Source organism: Nomia melanderi, chromosome 1, assembly GCF_051020985.1.
Source record: "Nomia melanderi isolate GNS246 chromosome 1, iyNomMela1, whole genome shotgun sequence".
NCBI lineage: Eukaryota > Metazoa > Arthropoda > Insecta > Hymenoptera > Halictidae > Nomia > Nomia melanderi.
In genome coordinates this window covers 7,007,136-7,020,133 of record NC_134999.1, presented here as the reverse complement: position 1 = coordinate 7,020,133, position 12,998 = coordinate 7,007,136, and positions in this window count along the sequence as shown.

Here is a 12,998-nt window from a genome sequence, read left to right as displayed (position 1 = left end):
TGGATTCCATCGGCCGGAATTGCCAGGAAGGTCGGGGGAAGCCATTCGAGTTAGCAGTGATTGGACTCCAGGACCATGTCTCATAGGGACGAAGGCTACATCCGGCTGACCGATGGGAAGGTTGGGATACTTTTGGTCGAAATTGACTTTAGACTATACAAACCAGGTTGCCAAAGTGGAAAACTTGGATTCCGTCGGGCGGAATTGCCAGGAAGGTCGGGGGAGTCATTTGACTTAGCTGTGATGAGACTCCAGGACGAGGTCTCATAGGGACCAAGGCTACATCCGCCTGACCGATGGGAAGGTCGGGAATCTTTTGGTCGAAATTGACATTCGACTATACAATCTAGGTTTCCAAAGTGCAAAACTTGCATTCCGTCAGGGCAGAATTGCCAGGAAGGTCGGGAGTAGTCATTTGACTTAGCAGTGATGGGACTCCAGGACGAGGTCTCATAGGTTCCAAGGCTACATCTGGCTGACCGATGGGAAGGTCGGGATACTTTTGGTCGAAATTGACTTTAGACTATACAATCCAGGTTTCCAAAGTGGAAAACTTGGATTCCGTCGGGCAGAATTGCCAGGAAGGTCGGGTGTATTCATTTGAGTTAGCAGTGACGGGACTCCAGGACGACTTCTCATAGGTTCCAAGGCAACATCCGGCTGACCGATGGGAAGTTCGGGATACTTTTGGTCGAAATAGACTTTAGACTAAACAATCCAGGTTTCCAAAGTGGAAAACTTGGATTCCGTCGGCCAGAATTGCCAGGAAAGTCGGGGGTAGCCATTTGACTTAGCAGTGATTGGACACCAGGGCGAGGACTCATAGGGTCCAAGGCTACATCCGGCTGACCGATGGGAAGGTCGGGATACTATTGGTCGAAGTTGACTTTAGACAATACAAACCAGGTTTCCAAAGTCGAAAACTTGGGCTCCGCCGGGCAGAATTGCCAGGAAGGTCGGGGGTAGTCACTTTCCTTAGCATAGATGGGACTCCAGGACGAGGTCTCATAGGCTCCAAGGCTACATCCGGCTGACCGATGGGAGGGTCGGTATACTTTTGGTCGAAAGTGACTTTAGACTATACAAACCAGGTTTCGAAAGTGGAAAACTTGGATTCCGTCGGCCGGAATTGCCAGGAAGGTCGGGGGAGTCATTTGACTTAGCTGTGATGGGACTCCAGGACGAGGTCTCATAGGGACCAAGGCTACATCCGGCTGACCGATGGGAGGGTCGGGATACTTTTGGTCGAAAGTGACTTTAGACTATACAAACCAGGTTTCCAAAGTGGAAAACTTGGATTCCGTCCGCCAGAATTGCCAGGAAGGTCCGGGGAGTCCTTTGACATTGCAGTAATTGGACACCAGGGAGAGGTCTCATAGGGACAAAGGCTACATCCGGCTGACCGGTGGGAGGGTCGGAATACTTTTGGTCGAAAGTGACTTTAGACTATACAAACCAGGTTTCGAAAGTGGAAAACTTGGATTCCGTCGGCCGGAATTGCCAGGAAGGTCGGGGGAGTCATTTGACTTAGCTGTGATGGGACTCCAGGACGAGGTCTCATAGGGACCAAGGCTACATCCGGCTGACCGATGGGAGGGTCGGGATACTTTTGGTCGAAATTGACTTTTGACTATACAATCCAGGTTTCCAAAGTGGAAAACTTGGATTCCGTCGGGCAGAATTGCCAGGAAGGTCGGGTGTATTCATTTGAGTTAGCAGTGACGGGACTCCAGGACGACTTCTCATAGGTTCCAAGGCAACATCCGGCTGACCGATGGGAAGTTCGGGATACTTTTGGTCGAAATAGACTTTAGACTAAACAATCCAGGTTTCCAAAGTGGAAAACTTGGATTCCGTCGGCCAGAATTGCCAGGAAAGTCGGGGGTAGCCATTTGACTTAGCAGTGATTGGACACCAGGGCGAGGACTCATAGGGTCCAAGGCTACATCCGGCTGACCGATGGGAAGGTCGGGATACTATTGGTCGAAGTTGACTTTAGACAATACAAACCAGGTTTCCAAAGTCGAAAACTTGGGCTCCGCCGGGCAGAATTGCCAGGAAGGTCGGGGGTAGTCACTTTCCTTAGCATAGATGGGACTCCAGGACGAGGTCTCATAGGCTCCAAGGCTACATCCGGCTGACCGATGGGAGGGTCGGTATACTTTTGGTCGAAAGTGACTTTAGACTATACAAACCAGGTTTCGAAAGTGGAAAACTTGGATTCCGTCGGCCGGAATTGCCAGGAAGGTCGGGGGAGTCATTTGACTTAGCTGTGATGGGACTCCAGGACGAGGTCTCATAGGGACCAAGGCTACATCCGGCTGACCGATGGGAGGGTCGGGATACTTTTGGTCGAAAGTGACTTTAGACTATACAAACCAGGTTTCCAAAGTGCAAAACTTGGATTCCGTCGGCCGGAATTGCCAGGAAGGTCGGGGGAGTCATTTGACTTTGCTGTGATGGGACTCCAGGACGAGGTCTCATAGGGACCAAGGCGACATCCGGCTTACCGATGGGAAGGTCGGGATTCTTTTGGTCGAAATTGACTTTAGACTATACAATCCAGGTTTCCAAAGTGCAAAACTTGCATTCCGTCAGGGCAAAATTGCCAGGAAGGTCGGGGGTAGCCATTTGACTTAGCTGTGATGGGAGTCCAGGACGAGGTCTCATAGGGACCAAAGCTACATCTGGCTGACCGATGGGAAGCTCTGGATACTTTTGGCCGAAATTGACTTTAGACTATACAATCCAGGTTTCCAAAGTGCAAAACTTGGATTCCGTCGGGCAGAATTGCCAGGAAGGTCGTGGGTAGCCATTTGACTTAGCAGTGATGGGACTCCAGGACGACTTCTCATAGGTTCCAAGGCTACATCCGGCTGACCGATGGGAAGTTCGGGATACTTTTGGTCGAAATTGACTTTAGACTAAACAATCCAGGTTTCCAAAGTGGAAAACTTGGATTCCGTCGGCCAGAATTGCCAGGAAGGTCGAGGGTAGCCATTTGACTTAGCAGTGATTGGATACCAGGGCGAGGACTCATAGGGTCCAAGGCTACATCCGGCTGACCGATGGGAAGGTCGGGATACTATTGGTCGAAGTTGACTTTAGACTATACAAACCAGGTTTCCAAAGTCGAAAACTTGGGCTCCGCCGGGCAGAATTGCCAGGAAGGTCGGGGGTAGTCACTTTCCTTAGCAGTGATGGGACTCCAGGACGAGGTCTCATAGGCTCCAAGGCTACATCCGGCTGACCGATGGGAAGCTCTGGATACTTTTGGCCGAAAATGACTATAGACTATACAATCCAGGTTTCCAAAGTGCAAAACTTGGATTCCGTCGGGCAGAATTGCCAGGAAGGTCGGGGGTAGCCATTTGACTTAGCAGTGATGGGACTCCAGGACCATGTCTCATAGGGACGAAGGCTACATCCGGCTGACCGATGGGAAGGTCGGGATACTTTTGGTCGAAAGTGACTTTAGACTATACAAACCAGGTTTCGAAAGTGGAAAACTTGGATTCCGTCGGCCGGAATTGCCAGGAAGGTCGGGGGAGTCATTTGACTTAGCTGTGACGGGACTCCAGGACGAGGTCTCATAGGGACCAAGGCGACATCCGGCTGACCGATGGGAAGTTCGGGATACTTTTGGTCGAAATTGACTTTAGACTATACAATCCAGGTTTCCAAAGTGGAAAACTTGGATTCCGTCCGCCAGAATTGCCAGGAAGGTCCGGGGAGTCCTTTGACATTGCAGTAATTGGACACCAGGGAGAGGTCTCATAGGGACAAAGGCTACATCCGGCTGACCGGTGGGAGGGTCGGAATACTTTTGGTCGAAAGTGACTTTAGACTATACAAACCAGGTTTCGAAAGTGGAAAACTTGGATTCCGTCGGCCGGAATTGCCAGGAAGGTCGGGGGAGTCATTTGACTTAGCTGTGATGGGACTCCAGGACGAGGTCTCATAGGGACCAAGGCTACATCCGGCTGACCGATGGGAGGGTCGGGATACTTTTGGTCGAAATTGACTTTTGACTATACAATCCAGGTTTCCAAAGTGGAAAACTTGGATTCCGTCGGCCAGAATTGCAAGGAAGGTCGGGGGTAGCTATTTGACTTAGCAGTGATGGGACTCCGCGAGGATGTCTCATAGGGACGAAGCCTACATCCGGCTGACCCGTGGGAAGTTCGGGATACTTTTGGTCGAAATTGACTTTAGACTATACAAACCAGGTTTCCTAAGTAGAAAACTTGGGCTCCGTCGGGCAGAATTACCAGGAAGGTCGGGGGTAGCCATTTGACTTAGCAGTGATGGGACTCCGCGAGGATGTCTCATAGGGACGAAGCCTACATCCGGCTGACCCGTGGGAAGTTCGGGATACTTTTGGTCGAAATTGACTTTAGACTATACAAACCAGGTTTCCTAAGTAGAAAACTTGGGCTCCGTCGGGCAGAATTACCAGGAAGGTCGGGGGTAGCCATTCGACTTAGCAGTGATTGGACACCAGGGAGAGGTCTCATAGGGACCAAGGCTACATCCGGCTGACCGATGGGAGGGTCGGGATACTTTTGGTCGAAATTGACTTTAGACTATACAATCCAGGTTTCCAAAGTGGAAAACTTGGATTCCGTCGGGCAGAATTGCCAGGAAGGTCGGGGGTATTCATTTGAGTTAGCAGTGACGGGACTCCAGGACGACTTCTCATAGGTTCCAAGGCAACATCCGGCTGACCGATGGGAAGTTCGGGATACTTTTGGTCGAAATAGACTTTAGACTAAACAATCCAGGTTTCCAAAGTGGAAAACTTGGATTCCGTCGGCCAGAATTGCCAGGAAAGTCGGGGGTAGCCATTTGACTTAGCAGTGATTGGACACCAGGGCGAGGACTCATAGGGTCCAAGGCTACATCCGGCTGACCGATGGGAAGGTCGGGATACTATTGGTCGAAGTTGACTTTAGACAATACAAACCAGGTTTCCAAAGTCGAAAGATTGGGCTCCGCCGGGCAGAATTGCCAGGAAGGTCGGGGGTAGTCACTTTCCTTAGCATAGATGGGACTCCAGGACGAGGTCTCATAGGCTCCAAGGCTACATCCGGCTGACCGATGGGAGGGTCGGGATACTTTTGGTCGAAAGTGACTTTAGACTATACAAACCAGGTTTCGAAAGTGGAAAACTTGGATTCCGTCGGCCGGAATTGCCAGGAAGGTCGGGGGAGTCATTTGACTTAGCTGTGATAGGACTCCAGGACGAGGTCTCATAGGGACCAAGGCTACATCCGGCTGACCGATGGGAGGGTCGGGATACTTTTGGTCGAAAGTGACTTTAGACTATACAATCCAGGTTTCCAAAGTGCAAAACTTGCATTCCGTCAGGGCAAAATTGCCAGGAAGGTCGGGGGTAGCCATTTGACTTAGCTGTGATGGGAGTCCAGGACGAGGTCTCATAGGGACCAAAGCTACATCTGGCTGACCGATGGGAAGCTCTGGATACTTTTGGCCGAAATTGACTTTAGACTATACAATCCAGGTTTCCAAAGTGCAAAACTTGGATTCCGTCGGGCAGAATTGCCAGGAAGGTCGTGGGTAGCCATTTGACTTAGCAGTGATGGGACTCCAGGACGACTTCTCATAGGTTCCAAGGCTACATCCGGCTGACCGATGGGAAGTTCGGGATACTTTTGGTCGAAATTGACTTTAGACTAAACAATCCAGGTTTCCAAAGTGGAAAACTTGGATTCCGTCGGCCAGAATTGCCAGGAAGGTCGAGGGTAGCCATTTGACTTAGCAGTGATTGGATACCAGGGCGAGGACTCATAGGGTCCAAGGCTACATCCGGCTGACCGATGGGAAGGTCGGGATACTATTGGTCGAAGTTGACTTTAGACTATACAAACCAGGTTTCCAAAGTCGAAAACTTGGGCTCCGCCGGGCAGAATTGCCAGGAAGATCGGGGGTAGTCACTTTCCTTAGCAGTGATGGGACTCCAGGACGAGGTCTCATAGGCTCCAAGGCTACATCCGGCTGACCGATGGGAAGCTCTGGATACTTTTGGCCGAAAATGACTATAGACTATACAATCCAGGTTTCCAAAGTGCAAAACTTGGATTCCGTCGGGCAGAATTGCCAGGAAGGTCGGGGGTAGCCATTTGACTTAGCAGTGGTTGGACTCCAGGACGAGATCTCATAGGTTCCAAGGCTACATCCGGCCGACCGATGGGAAGGTCGGGATACTTTTGGTCGAACATGACTTTCGACTATACAATCCAGGTTTCCAAAGTGCAAAACTTGCATTCCGTCAGGGCAAAATTGCCAGGAAGGCGCAGGGTAGCCATTTGACTTAGCTGTGATGGGAGTCCAGGACGAGGTCTCATAGGGACCAAAGCTACATCTGGCTGACCGATGGGAAGCTCCGGATACTTTTGGCCGAAAATGACTTTAGACTATACAATCCAGGTTTCCAAAGTGCAAAACTTGGATTCCGTCGGGCAGAATTGCCAGGAAGGTCGGGGGTAGCCATTTGACTTAGCAGTGATGGGACTCCAGGACCATGTCTCATAGGGACGAAGGCTACATCCGGCTGACCCGTGGGAAGTTCGGGATACTTTTGGTCGATATTGACTTTAGACTATACAAACCAGGTTTCCTAAGTAGAAAACTTGGGCTCCGTCGAGCAGACTTACCAGGAAGGTCGGGGGTAGCCATTCGACTTAGCAGTGATTGGACACCAGGGAGAGGTCTCATAGGGACCAAGGCTACATCCGGCTGACCGATGGGAGGGTCGGGATACTTTTGGTCGAAATTGACTTTAGACTATACAAACCAGGTTGACAAAGTGGAAAACTTGGATTCCGTCGGCCGGAATTGCCAGGAAGGTCGGGGGAGTCATTTGACTTAGCTGTGATGGGACTCCAGGACGAGGTCTCATAGGGACCAAGGCTACATCCGGCTGACCGATGGGAAGGTCGGGATTCTTTTGGTCGAAATTGACTTTAGACTATACAAACCAGGTTTTCAAAGTGGAAAACTTAGATTCCGTCGGCCAGACTTGCCAGGAAGGTCGGGGGAAGCCACTCGACTTAGCAGTGATTGGACACCAGGGAGAGGTCTCATAGGGACCAAGGCTACATCCGGCTGACCGATGGGAGGGTCGGGATACTTTTGGTCGAAATTGACTTTTGACTATACAATCCAGGTTTCCAAAGTGCAAAACTTGGATTCCGTCTGGCAGAATTGCCAGGAAGGTCGGGGGTAGCCATTTGACTTAGTAGTGATGGGACTCCAGGACGAGGTCTCATAGGTTCCAAGGCTACATCCGGCCGACCGATGGGAAGGTCTGGATCCGTTTGGTCGAAAATGACTTTCGACTATACAATCCAGGTTTCCAAAGTGCAAAACTTGCATTCCGTCAGGGCAGAATTGCCAGGAAGGTCGGGGGTAGCCATTTGACTTATCTGTGATGGGAGTCCAGGACGAGGTCTCATAGGGACCAAGGCTACATCTGGCTGACCGATGGGAAGCTCTGGATACTTTTGGCCGAAAATGACTTTAGACAATACAATCCAGGTTTCGAAATTGGAAAACTTGGATTCCGTCGGCCGGAATTGCCAGGAAGGTCGGGGGAGTCATTTGACTTAGCTGTGATGGGACTCCAGGACGAGGTCTCATAGGGACCAAGGCTACATCCGGCTGACCGATGGGAAGGTCGGGATACTTTTGGTCGAAATTGATTTTAGACTATACAATCCAGGTTTCCAAAGTGGAAAACTTGGATTCCGTCCGCCAGAGTTGCCAGGAAGGTCGGGGGAGCCCTTTCACTTTGCAGTAATTGGACACCAGGGAGAGGTCTCATAGGGACCAAGGCTACATCCGGCTGACCGATGGGAAGGTCGGGATACTTTTGGTCGAAATTGACTTTAGACTATACAAACCAGGTTGCCAAAGTGGAAAACCTGGATTCCGTCGGGCAGAATTGACAGGAAGGTCGGGGGAGTCATTTGACTTAGCAGTGATGGGACTCCACGACGATGTCTCATAGGGACGAAGCCTACATCAGGCTGACCCGTGGGAAGTTCGGGATACTTTTGGTCGAAATTGACTTTAGACTATACAATCCAGGTTTCCTAAGTAGAAAACTTGGGCTCCGTCGTGCACAATTGCCAGGAAGGTCGGGGGTAGCCATTTGACTTAGCAGTGATGGGACTCCAGGTCGAGATCTCACAGGGACCAAGGCTACATCCGGCTGACCGATGGGAAGGTCTGGATACTTTTCGTCGAAATTGACTTTACACTATACAATCCAGGTTTCCAAAGTGCAAAACTTGGATTCCGTCGGGCAGAATTGCCAGGAAGGTCGGGGGTAGTCATTTGATTTAGCAGTGATGGGACTCCAGGACGAGGTCTCATAGGTTCCAAGGCTACATCCGGCTGACCGATGGGAAGTTCGGGATACTTTTGGTCGAATTTGACTTTAGACTATACAAACCAGGTTTTCAAAGTGGGAAAATTGGATTCCGTCGGCCGGAATTGCGAGGACGGTCGGGGGAGCCATTTGACTTAGCAGTGATTGGACACCAGGGCGAGGTCTCATAGGGACCAAGGCTACATCCGGCTGACCGATGGGAGGGTCGGGATACTTTTGGTCGAAATTGTCTTTTGACTATACAATCCAGGTTTCCAAAGTGCAAAACTTGGATTCCGTTGGGCAGAATTGCAAGGAAGGTCGGGGGTAGCTCTTTGACTTAGCAGTGATGGGACTATAGGACGATGTCTCATAGGGACGAAGACTACATCCGGCTGACCGATGGGACGGTCGGGATACTTTTGGTCGAAATTGACTTTAGACAATACAATCCAGGTTTCCAAAGTGCAAAACTTGGATTCCGTCGGGCAGAATTGCCAGGAAGGTCGGGGGTAGCCATTGGACTCAGCAGTGATGGGACTCCACGAGGATGTCTCATAGGGACGAAGCCTACATCCGGATTGACCCGTGGGAAGTTCGGGATACTTTTGGTCGAAATTGACTTTAGACTATACAAACCAGGTTTCCTAAGTAGAAAACTTGGGCTCCGTCGGGCAGAATTACCAGGAAGGTCGGGGGTAGCCATTCGACTTAGCAGTGATTGGACACCAGGGAGAGGTCTCATAGGGACCAAGGCTACATCCGGCTGACCGATGGGAGGGTCGGGATACTTTTGGTCGAAATTGACTTTAGACTATACAATCCAGGTTTCCAAAGTGGAAAACTTGGATTCCGTAGGGCAGAATTGCCATGAAGGTCGGGGGTAGTCATTTGAGTTAGCAGTGATGGGACTCCAGGACGAGGTCTCATAGGTTCCAAGGCTACATCCGGCTGACCGATGGGAAGTTCGGGATACTTTTGGTCGAAATTGACTTTAGACTAAACAATCCAGGTTTCCAAAGTGGAAAACTTGGATTCCGTCGGCCAGAATTGCCAGGAACGTCGGGGGTAGCCATTTGACTTAGCAGTGATTGGACACCAGGGCGAGGACTCATAGGGTCCAAGGCTACATCCGGCTGACCGATGGGAAGTTCGGGATACTTTTGGTCGTAGTTGACTTTAGACTATACAAACCAGGTTTCCAAAGTCGAAAGCTTGGGCTCCGCCGGGCAGAATTGCCAGGAAGGTCGGGGGTAGTCACTTTCCTTAGCAGTGATGGGACTCCAGGACGAGGTCTCATAGGCTCCAAGGCTACATCCGGCTGACCGATGGGAAGTTCGGGATACTTTTGGTCGAAATTGACGTTAGACTATACAATCCAAAGTTTCCAAAGTGCAAAACTTGCATTCCGTCAGGGCAGAATTGCCAGGAAGGTCGGGGGTAGCCATTTGACTTATCTGTGATGGGAGTCCAGGACGAGGTCCCATAGGGACCAAGGCTACATCCGGCTGACCGATGGGAAGGTCGGGATACTTTTTTTCGAAATTGACTTTAGACTATACAATCCAGGTTTCCTAAGTAGAAAACTTGGGCTCCGTCGTGCAGAATTGCCAGGAAGGTCGGGGGTAGCCATTTGACTTAGCAGTGATGGGACTCCAGGACGAGGCCTCATAGGTTCCAAGGCTACATCCGGCCGACCGATGGGAAGGTCTGGATCCTTTTCGTCGAAATTGACTTTAGACTATACAAACCAGGTTTTCAAAGTGGAAAAATTGGATTCCGTCGGCCGGAATTGCGAGGAAGGTCGGGGGTAGCTATTTGACTTAGCAGTGATGGGACTATAGGACGATGTCTCATAGGGACGAAGACTACATCCGGCTGACCGATGGGACGGTCGGGATACTTTTGGTCGAAATTGACTTTAGACTATACAATCCAGGTTTCCAAAGTGCAAAACTTGGATTCCGTCGGGCAGAATTGCCAGGAAGGTCGGGGGTATTCATTTGACTTAGCAGTAATTGGACTCCACGTCGAGGTCTCATAGGGACCAAGGCTACATCCGGCTGACCGATGGGAAGGTCTGGATACTTTTGGTCGAAAATGACTTTAGACTATACAAACCAGGTTGCCAAAGTGGAAAACTTCGATTCCGTCGGCCAGAATTGCCAGGAAGGTCGGGGGAAGCCATTTGACGTAGCGGCGATTGGACACCAGGGAGAGGTCTCATAGGGACCAAGGCTACATCCGGCTGACCGATGGGAAGGTCGGGATACTTTTGGTCGAAATTGACTTAAGTCTATACAAACCAGGTTTTCAAAGTGGAAAACTTGGATTCCGTCGGCCAGAATTGCCAGGAAGGTCGGGGGAAGCCATTCGACTTAGCACTGATTGGACACCAGGGAGAGGTCTCATAGGGACCAAGGCTACATCCGGCTGACCGATGGGAGGGTCGGAATACTTTTGGTCGAAATTGACCTTAGACTATACAATCCAGGTTTCCTAAGTATAAAACTTGGGCTCCGTCGGGCAGAATTGCCAGGAAGGTCGGGGGTAGCCATGTGACTTAGCAGTGATGGGACTCCAGGACGAGATCTAATAGCGGCCAAGGCTACATCCGGCTGACCGATGAGAAGTTCGGGATACTTTTGGTCGAAATGGACTTTAGACTAAACAATCCAGGTTTCCAAAGTGGAAAACTTGGATTCCGTCGGCAAGAATTGACAGGAAGGTCGGGGGTAGCCATTTGACTTAGCAGTGATGGTACTCGAGGACGAGATCTCATAGGGACCAAGGCTACACCCGGCTGACCGATGGGAAGGTCGGGATACTTTTTGTCGAAATTGACTTTAGACAATAGAAATCAGGTTTCCAAAGTGGAAAACTTGGATTCTGTCGGGCAGAGTACACAGGAATGTCGGGGGTAGCTGCCATTTGACATAGCAGTGATGGGACTCAAGGACGAGGTCTAATAGCGCCCAAGGCTACATCCAGCTGACTGATGGGAAGGTCGGGATACTTTTGGTCGAAATTGACTTTAGACTATACAAACCAGGTTTCCAAAGTGGAAAACTTGGATTCCGTCGGCCGGAATTGCCAGGAAGGTCGGGGGTAGCCATTTGACTTAGCAGTGATGGGACTCCGGGACGAGGTCTCATAGGGACCAAGGCTACATCCGACTGACCCATGGGAAGTTCGGGATACTTTTGGTCGAAATTGTCTTTAGACTATACAATCCAGGTTTCCAAAGTGCCAAACTTGGATTCCGTCGGCCAGAATTGCCAGGAAGGTCGGGGGTAGCCATTTGACTTAGCAGTGTTTGGACTCCATGACGATGTGTCATAGGGACGAAGGCTACATCCGGCTGACCGATGGGAAGGTCGGGATACTTTTGGTCGAAATTGACTTTAGACTATACCAGCCAGGTTGCCAAAGTGGAAAACTTGGATTCCGTCGGCCTGAATTGCCAGGAAGGTCGGGGGTAGCCATTTGACTTAGCAGTGATGGGACTCCGGGACGAGGTCTCATAGGGACCAAGGCTACATCCGGCTGACCGATGGGCAGGTCGGGATACTTCTGGTCGAAATTGACTTTAGGCTATACAAACCAGGTTTTCAAAGTGGAAAACCTGGATTCCGTCGGCCGGAATTGCGAGGAAGGTCGGGGGAGCTATTTGACTTAGCAGTGATGGGACTCCAGGACGAGATCTCTCAGGGACCAAGGCTACATCCAGCTCACCGATGGGAAGGCCTGGATACTTTTGGTCGAAAGTGACTTTAGACAATAGAAATCAGGTTTCCAAAGTGGAAAACTTGGATTCCGTCGGGCAGAGTACACAGGAATGTCGGGGGTAGCTGCCATTTGACATAGCAGTGATGGGACTCAAGGACGAGGTCTAATAGCGCCCAAGGCTACATCCAGCTGACTGATGGGAAGATCGGTATACTTTTGGTCGAAAATGACTTTAGACTATACAAACCAGATTGCCACTGTGGAAACTTGGATTCCGTCGAGCAGAATTGCCAGGAAGGTCGGGGGTAGCCATTTTACTTAGCACTGATTGGACTCCAGGACGAGGTCTCAAGGGGACCAAGGCTACATGCGGCTGACCGATGGGAAGGTCGGGATACTTTTAGTCGAAATTGACTTTAGACTATACAAACCAGGTTGCCAAAGTGGAAAACTTGGATTCCGTCGGCCAGAATTGCCAGGAAGGTCGTGGGTAGCCATTTGACATAGCAGTGATTGGACACCAGGGAGGGGTCTCATAGGGACCAAGGCTACATCCGGCTGACCGATGGGAAGGTCGGGATACTTTTGGTCGAAATTGTCTTTAGACTATACAATCCAGGTTTCCAAAGTGCCAAACTTGGATTCCGTCGGGCAGAATTGCCAGGAAGGTCGGGGGTAGCCATTTGACTTAGCAGTGTTTGGACTTCATGACGATGTGTCATAGGGACGAAGGCTACATCCGGCTGACCGATGGGAAGGTCGGGATACTTTTGGTCGAAATTGACTTTAGACTATACAAGCCAGGTTGCCAAAGTGGAAAACTTGGATTCCGTCGGGCAGAGTACACAGGAATGTCGGGGGTAGCTGCCATTTG